Below are 9,694 nucleotides of genomic sequence, written 5' to 3' on the forward strand. Positions count from 1 at the left end.
TTCTGCCTCCCACCCAGCTGCACCTCCACCCACTCTACTTAAAGGCTGTACTGTTTGTGCAAGGTAATGTTCATCACTGCATATAGTAAAATGATTTTACCTTCTGTTACCCAACAGTGCTTCTTTTTCACTCCATATCATTAATAGTTAGTCATAGAGCTATTAATCATTCTCTGAACCCTAAAATGAGATATCACTGATAGATTTATATCCTTAGCAACTGCACATAATATGGAGAACTGTATTTTGCTCAGCTGTATCATCACATGTTCCTATTTCTGCTTGCAAACAGACTCTTGTTGTTGAAGAATGTGTGTCAACAACAGGCTTCAACAAGATATTTCACAGCAGTTAATTTTTAAAACACCTCCCTAGCAATGTCACTAGTTTGAGTTACTGCAGTTGTTCAGCCCAAATGTAGATCTCTCTGTCAGCTAGTATTAAGATGGGTACCTATTAAACATTAGTTCTATTATAAAAATATACATATGCATATATGTCTCTCGTTTTGTCCAAAATACTACTGCCTCTTTATATGTAAAGAGACAGCAGATACATTAAATTCCCTAAAATATTTAATATGGTGAAATATTTCACATAACAAAAAGTATTTCCATAAATATAAATGTTGCTTCCCATTATGCTATTTTACTTAAATTATTAATATATTTTGATCAACTTTAGTGCAAGTGCACAGCAGGGAGTGCCCCAAATACAAGAAATAAGACTGAAATTCTGTGCAGAAAACGGAATTGTTTCAATAGTCATAATCAAATTTTATATTCACTAGGGAAAACATGGACTTTAAAAATTATGTATCTAACTTTAGATGCATGTTTTCATTAGCATACTTTAATATAATAAAGGAAGGGATGTTGGAAGACTACTTTTGTTATACTAAGCATGAACTGGATTCCAGTGAAATCAGGTAGTCTTTCAACGTTGTCCCAACTTGAATAGACATTCTGTCATCTATAATTTACTGCTTTCCTGAGAATATAACAACATTCAGAAATTAGGAGAGTCATATGGAGACAGGAATACCTAGAAGCTTACAACTCTGTAAGTAAATTCTCCATTCAATAAGGAAAACATGTCTCCTGGTCAAATAGCACATCTTGTTTCTGGGTGTTTTCTGGATAATTTTGTTTGTTTGTTTGTTCCCCAATATTATCAGCAGACTTACAATTCTGCACTCCTACACTACAAGGAAGCCAAAATCTCCAAACAATACACCAAATACCTAAGTACACAAGCGGAACTTTTGCTTTTGCTGTACTATAGCTACATCTGCTTCCACATACAGACTGCTGATAGGATCTGCTTTCATTTTCTATATATACAACCAAACTGGGGAAAAAAAATAAACAAAAAAACATTTATGTGGCTATTCATTAACTAATTCTACCATTTTGCTCCATTTGGCCCTCTTTTGTTTTCCTTATATCAGTGCCTCACTTTCCTAAAATTTCCAAATGTCTATCTTGAGCCACTGTATCATACAGTCACATATATTTTACTCCTAAACCAGATAGAAGGAATTATTTAAATTTTGAACAAGGGAGGTGAGAACTACAGGGACCACTGTTATTCGCTCAAGTTCCAAAAACAGCCAGAAAAGTCCATTACCCTTTTTTCTCCCAGGATATCATTAACTTAGACAGAACAAGGAGGTTTTCTGTAGGTCTGAAGGAAGTAAGGAAAACAGAAACAGAGAAGCAGGCAAGGCAGTGTTTCTTGAGGAGCAAAGGGTAAAGTCAGACTTCTGAAGGGATAGCAATAATAGCAGTGCAGATCTAAAATGCGTAGGGAACTACTTAACCAGAGTACATCTGCATGTACTTTTCTTTTTTATTAAGAAAGAAGATCAATGTCAGATAGGACAAATTAAATGAATACAAGTATCGTACCACATGCCACCTCTATCAGATAGATATTCTCAGGTAAATGATGAACCTTTTATGTCCAGCTCCTAGAAAAGGTGGCTTTTCAGGAACACACATATGAAAAGTATGGTTCAAGCCTTGAGAGGGCGATCATATTTTGTAATAAGTAACTTCAGCTGAATTTTCCAGTGAAAACGGGTATGTGTGTATCTATCATGCATATATTCACATGGTTGTACACACAGCTATCACGATTTTCTTTATGCCCATTGAAAATGCTACTTTGGGTGTTAAAAAGTTTCTCTTGTCAGTTATCTGTACTGAAAATAGTAAAATATTTTTTTATTTTTATTAGCAAAGACTTTATTGTTATAATCGCATGCAGTTATCCATTCCTTTAGAAGGGTTTTATTGCTAATGGAGCTGATTCTTAGTTTTTCCCCATGACGTTGTATTTGTCACTATTCTGGGCATTAATCCAAGTCTAAAGATAGGAATGAAAATTATAGGCTCTTCCTACATAGCTTTCATTTTTAGCAGCTTCATGCAGGCTCCACATTAACAACTTCTAACTTTTCTCAGATTTCTTCCTACCTAAGTCACCCTCCAAATGGATCAAAAGCAAAATAAATTCAGACCACTGCTACAAGGGAATTTATTCTCTAACATCTCACCAAAAATACATGTGGGTTTTTTTCTCAAATTCAGATAAAGCTGTTTTCTTGTAGTATTTTTTATAGCATATATCACACCAATATCTGAGGAAAAATATTAATGGGATTTCCTTCACAATCGTTCTGTAAAATAGAAGATGTCATTATCCTCATTTTAGCAATAGTGAACTCATGCGCACAGAGAGACTACTGCATGCTCAGCATTGTAAGAGAAGATTATGCTGAAATCAGAAATATCTTTCTGAAAATACAGTCTTTCTCATTCCTAATTCTTCCAGTGTTTTGGAAGTTATTGCTATATATTCTTACTGCTGTTTCATGATGCTAATTAAATAGAATGCTGAATACAGGTCTTTGATGTGATCTTATGCATCATCTTGCCATAACAGGCTGGAGCCTTGATCATGGGTTGGGATTCATTCTTCCAAATGTTAACAAGCATTGAAAATGTGAAAATGCTAAAAATGCTAAGTATTAACTAACTGGGGGGAAAAAAATCACTCCTAGCCTGAATTAATTGACAGAAAGTCTATTTTGAAGCAAGAGACAGAACTAAGATGTCATTGACGTCATCTGTCACAAAGTGGTATTTGTAAGGCACATCCATATCCTAGTGCTAATGGAAAAACCTCTTTACTCAGTTAGATGGAGCCCCTGTAGATCAGAAAGGCTACATTTGACTAAACATTGCTCTCTACATGTTAGCCAAATCCTTTGGATCATATATAGATACTACAAAAAAGACTTTTTCACTGAACATTAAATGGACATATTGGCATATTCTTTCCTTTCTTTCCTCTTGAGACTTTTCCTCTTTCTTCAATTCTCTTTATTTATAATAATGAAAAAAATAATGAAACTCTATCTGCATATAGCTCTTCAACCTTACTGTAAAATAAAATCAAGAACTGTTGCAAAAAAAAGTTCTTCACTGCCTTTCACAATGAAAAGCATTCATTTAGGGTTTAAATAAGCAATCAGATGTGATTACAAATTGAATGGTGATTGGGAAGCACTTAATCACCTAACTAAGATAAAATGTTACGAGTGGCAAATCAGAAAATACCTCTGAAAGAAAAATCTGAGAGGCTGCAACCACAATCAAAAGAGAAACTAAATGGAAGGGAAGTCATTAGCAAAGCAGCATTTGATAAGCCAAATTGCTTCCTACTTATTTTTGTCTTACAATTTTAAAATCATTGCTTCCCACAGTCCATTTCTACTTTTGCCCTCTTTCCTCCTTCCCCTTGTTAGCCCTTTTGGTTCTCCTTAAAGCATATCAGTTTTTCACTTACTAACCCCCTGCAAATCTGCATTGCTGTAGAACCTGCCATAGGACTTCACATGCTGAAACAATTCTGTCACTTACAAAAGTAACAATAACACACAAGAAACATAACAAAAGAATCCGTTACATCCTAAAGGTGTATGTAATAGGTTATCTGCTATAGTATAGTCATACAATACCATCCAGGAGTTACACTGTTTGCTGAACTTTTTCCAAGTTTTTACCATTAATATTCTATCCATAAACAAGATTTTAAAATAACAAGCAAGAAAAAATTATGGGGAGTTCATGGTTTCCAAAAGCAGAGCAAAATTGTTCAGTCACTTCGTACGTCATAAACACCATAAATCTTTAATATATATCTTATTCAAACACCAACTCTCTTAATTAGATTTGCAAGTATCACCTCACCCTCTACATACAAACAATGAAAAATATGAGTTTGAAAATTATGAATATTCATAAATGGACAAACACTTGTAAGGAATGCCAACATACTGAGATTGCTATGAACAAGTCAACAAAAGACAGGAATTTGACTAATCTCTGGCGCAATTATCACTTACTGTACTTAACTTTTATCATGGTTTTATAATATGATGCTGCCTTTTGAGAAAAAGAATTGGAACAGTATCCCTTGACTTTATTTTCCATCCCTGAGAAATCTTTCCAAGTGTGTCAAAATGCCCTCAATGGATCTGAGTTTAGGCGCTGTTTTAGTAATTTGTTTTCAATTGCCATTGTGTTGGTAGAAAACTTTTCCACTCGGGTCCGTACAAGCAGTAACTGAAGCAAGCGAGACATCTGACACTCCAGTGCTTACCGGATCCCACCTACATTGAGGTTCAGACATCACTAGCCTACAGGAGCCTGTTAGCCTGTTAGGGTACGCAACCAAAAGCAGACAAACATTGCCCCCTGGTGTCTGCAGCAAAGAGCGCGTCGTTCACGAACAACGGACTTCTACATCAAATCTTACAAGGATTTCCCACGGGGATTCGCAGCAGAAACATGGAGGATTGCGGTGATGCTTAATTCCAAGGCCCAGCAAAAAGCTGTGTTCCTTAACCCTTACTGAGTGAATTCATTACAGTATAGCTTAGAAATTATTTGTATTAGTATATACCTCAGTAAGAACCACTCAGTTCTGCAAAAGTAATTAAAAAACATTAGTAATGAACCTCAGGAAATAATTAATATTGTATATTAGGGATACAAAGGAATAAAAAAAAAAAAAAAAAAAACAACGAGGAAAAGGGTTTTTTTTCCTAAAGTATATTGTGTTCTTGACTAGACCAGTGGATGTAGTCTACCTTGACATCAGTAAGGCTTTCGACACTGTCTTCCATAATATCCTTATAAGTAAGCTCAGGAGGTGTGGGATAGAAGAGCAGACAGGGAGATGGATTAGGCACTGGTTACAAAATAGAGTTCAAAGAGTGGTGGTCAATGGTGCCAAGTCCAGCTGGAGAGCTGTAACTAGTGGAGTCCCCCAGGCACCAGTGATGGGTACTGTCCTGTTCAACATCTTCATCAGTGACATTGATAAGGGGACAGAGTGTCTGCTCAGCAAGTTTGCTGATGATACCAAACTGGAAGGCCTGGCTGATATGCCTGAAGGCTGTGTGGCCATTCAGCAAGACCTGGACAGACTGGAGAACTGGGCAGAGAGGAACTTAATGAGGTTCAACCAGGATAAGTGCAGAGTCCTGCATCTGAGAAGGAATAATAAACTGCAACAGTACAGGTTAGGAGATGATCTGCTAGACAGCAGCCCTGCATTTTTTTGGTGGTGCTTTTTTGTTGTTTTTGGTTTTATGTCTATAATCCTGTAGTAAGAAATTTAAATAGTAAGCCTGAATATCCCCTAATTCAACTCCTCATGACAACACCAATTTATCTGCTATTGCATATTCGGTAAGAAACTCATTATATACACCTTCCATTATAATTTCTTTAATCATTTGTTTCAGCTGACATTGTGTTTGTAGAAAATTTTTCCACTAGGATCTGTGCAAGCGAGTTTCCTGACACTCATTTCTGTGCTTAATAGATCCCGCCTACATTAAGGTACACATCACTAGCTTAGAGGGCTTTGCAGTACACAAGTAAAAGCAGACTGTGATAGTCTCTTTCAGTGGAGCCCAGTGACAGGACAAGGAGCAACGGGTATAAGCTGGAACACAGGAAGTTCCACCTCAACATGAGGAGAAACTTCTTTACTGTGAGGGTGATGGAGCAGTGGAACAGGATACCCAGAGACATTGCGGAGTCTCCTCTGGAGACTTTTGAAACATGCCTGGATGTTATATCTTTACATAGGCACCAAGTCTGAGATGCACAGCAACAATTTCAACAATTCTGAACCAGAATAATTAGGTGTTTGATTTTACTAGATACAGACCCTATGAGTTAATGAGTTGGAAAGAAATGACACGCTTCATATTCTCTTATTTAGCTGGGTTTGAGTGGGATGTAAATTAAATAAATAGTATATTACTTGTTGCAACCAATTAGCAGGGCAGATCCAATTGCAGGTCAAGATTTGTTGTCCTCCAGATGTTTCTCTTGACCACAAGTATACAGGACATGTTATACATGAAGTAAAAGATTTTCACTATCACAAAAGTCTGAGGATGCAGGATCAACAAAAAGTTGCCTACACAATACTAAGCCTATACATTTCAAGACTCCTTGTTCTTCCAGAATATATTATGGACAGGAAGAGCTGTAGTGGTAACTTCCAGGTCAGTTTAGCATTTGTCCATTAACTTCAGAAAGACTACAGGTCAGTTTAGAACTTTTAGAGTCTAAACAAGCATTTTGCTCAAATCATAATTGTTTTAAGTGTGTTTCTGTAATGCTCTATATAATCCTTCTGGAGACCAGAAGGTGTTTAAACTTGTGAACTAAGCAACACAAGCAGACTCCTTACAGCTCTAACACTAAGCTGCATTTACCAGTAGTCCTGTCTATCCTTACAGGGATGTCTGATTAAGCAGGGCAGTTTTCATTCCATCTTTCTCAGGCACCTCAGGAAGGCTCATTTCTCATCAAAATCTTTTTTAAAAGTAGTTCACTCTAAGAGTGATTATGGATAATTAGGTATCTTACAGCTAAACTAATTTACTGCTCCTTAATATGTTTGTCTCATGGACAAAGACGGTATTAAAAAAAAAAAATAAAAGGTTAAAAGGTTACTGGACCTTCTCAGGAAGGACAGATGAGTATGACATTAAAATGTGTCAAGTGATTCTAACAATCATCCCCTACAAAAAAAGGGGTTGTTTTCTTCTTGTTTTCAGTTTTACTAATTCCTTTAAAAAAAAGAGATAAAAGGAAATGAAACCTCTTTCATGTTTGTCAGCTTCCATCACGTGGTGCTTCTTTTTCTAGGCCTACTTTGTATCTAATTTTTCTTAGGTGATTTATCTCATATGTTTTCAGATGATCTAGACCACATCCTTGAAGCACACAAAGAGCTTATAGTATTGAGTTTTCTTGGGTTTTTTTTAACTCCTTGTTTGCTTTAATGTTTGTGAAATATGATATTGGTTTTATGGGCATTTAGAAATTTAGTTCTCAAGCAGTAACATTATCAAAGAAAAAGCTGTAACAGTCCAGGCTTCTCCACAAAGCTCTGCCAACACAGATATCTCATCCTGTTATTTATCACAGTTTCCACTACTTTGCTCAGTGGAGATGTCAGGCATATTGGTATGTAGCATCCTGGATTGTTCCTGCAGTCCTTTTAGGCAGTCATATTTATGTTACATTTGCTATTTTCTACTACCTTCTAGTACCACTGCTATTAAGCAAAAGAATTAGAACTCCCTTTTCCCCAGCTACAAATTTATGATTCCAAGATAAATATATCTGATCATCCCAAATTGCTTATCTTTTCTATTCACTGTATTGGTAATTCAGTTTGAGGCATATTCCCTCTCTGGTCCTCCATATGGGAGGAGTTCTGTTGTGGAACTCTTCCTAAGATACTCTCCAGTGAACAAAAATTCTCTGTACTTTCTCTATTCTGGTTTTACCATGATTGTTCTTCTTGCTCAATCTTATTTTTTTTTTTCTTTCTTTACTTTTATTTTTTTATCCTCAGGATTCTCTTGTGGGATATCTGCTCATAAATACCAAAGTTACTAATATTGATGCCTTTTTGATGGTTGTTGCTCTAGCTCATTTTAGCTTGCCTTAATGTATTTACACACATGAAGATCTATGATCTGTTCCTATTCCTTTTATGGATACAACTTCTTCGTGTCTTTCTTTTTGGAAGATGATTTATTTTTGTTTTATAATTGTCCTACAGTGGGGGTTTAATTGTGTTGGAATCCTTCATAACTTGGGTCCTCCACCACAGCCACAGGAGTAAGCAATTGTACAAGCTGCCCTGCAGCAAACATCCAAAGAACATAATGCAAATACTGGATTATGGACCTTCAATCAACCTTGTAATTTTATTCACAATGTACTAATAGTCTCATTGCTAAGATTAAAACCAGTATTAAGCTTTTTATACAATAACCACATCCCAAATCACAGCAAAGAGCACACAGCAGTCCATGAGATCAAAGACTATTGTCATAGTACAGTAAAAAGACTGTCTACGCAATATTTTGGGAAGTGCTAATTCCTTTTCATAATTCACTGATTGTATACTGAACTAAAGCTTTTAACTTTACGAACACTGTTTGGAATTGTGCGAGTATGACTGATAACAAGTAAAATTTGAGGACTCTTAAATAGGAGGGTGTCACATTCAGGCCCTGGCTCCCTCACATGTTAAGAACTGCATAGTGGGAGCTTGACTTAATACAAATCAAATAAATGACTGGAGAATGCTTCTGATTAATATAAAGACACAGGAGAAAGCATTTGCACAAAACAGAAATTATTTTCTAAGGTAACAAATGCATACTTCAAACTAGAATCAAAACATAATCACAGAACTCAGAGGCACTACTGTAGATCATGGGGGTGTTAGATACAGAGGCTTTGTGAGGAAGTTGCTACAGCTCTTGAACATACAAGGTCTGGTGGAATGCTGTCATGAAAACCTATTATATGCTTTATTACACTCTGCTTTAAAGTAGCTTAATTCCCTGGTTTTAACCAGAATTCTTTGTACATTTGAAGGGGGGGAAAAATAAAAGTTGATGTTGCTAGTAAATCACAGAAACTTTCTCTGCACCTTAGGCCTCTCAAATTTTCTCTGCTGAGTCATGTCATCTGACTGGTCACACAAGAAAACATGTCAGTTTGTAACTTGTCATGGAACTGATTAGAGATTTTCTTTGAAGGAGCTGAAGCTAATGTGCTTAAGCTATTGAACAAAAATGTCATATATGCTCTTTATGTGCACTTTATTCTCCATATTAAATCACATGCATCATAGATCTTTAAGGACAAAATTACTGATGCATGGCACATGTACTCCTTTAACCACTGCAGTTTACTGCTGCAAAGACTCATTATCAAATATAAGAGTTCTTAAGGCTATGGAAAGGAAATTAGCATGCTCTACTTTCTTCAGCTATTTAGTTGTCATCTCTCAGGATTTTTTTTTCCTATAATGATTTAATCTTATTGAAAATTTTTGGTTCACAGTTTATTGATGGAGTCCTCCAATAACTGCAGTAAGTTCCCACAGTTATTTTTTTTCACTTGTGTCAGCCCTAGATTATATGACTTGCAATACTTCACAAAATAAATGACTGTGTCATTTTTATTTCATTATTGCTTACTACTTCCTACATGTTTTTGTTTAAGAAGTATGTTTACTATGTGCAGTTTGTTCTGTATGTTTCTGCTGGAGACTGCCTGGTTTCAGCTCA

The sequence above is a fragment of the Melanerpes formicivorus genome, unplaced genomic scaffold (genome assembly GCF_026170545.1).
Source record: "Melanerpes formicivorus ecotype bairdi unplaced genomic scaffold, bMelFor1.0.p_v2 SCAF_5, whole genome shotgun sequence".
In the NCBI taxonomy this organism is placed as follows: domain Eukaryota; kingdom Metazoa; phylum Chordata; class Aves; order Piciformes; family Picidae; genus Melanerpes; species Melanerpes formicivorus.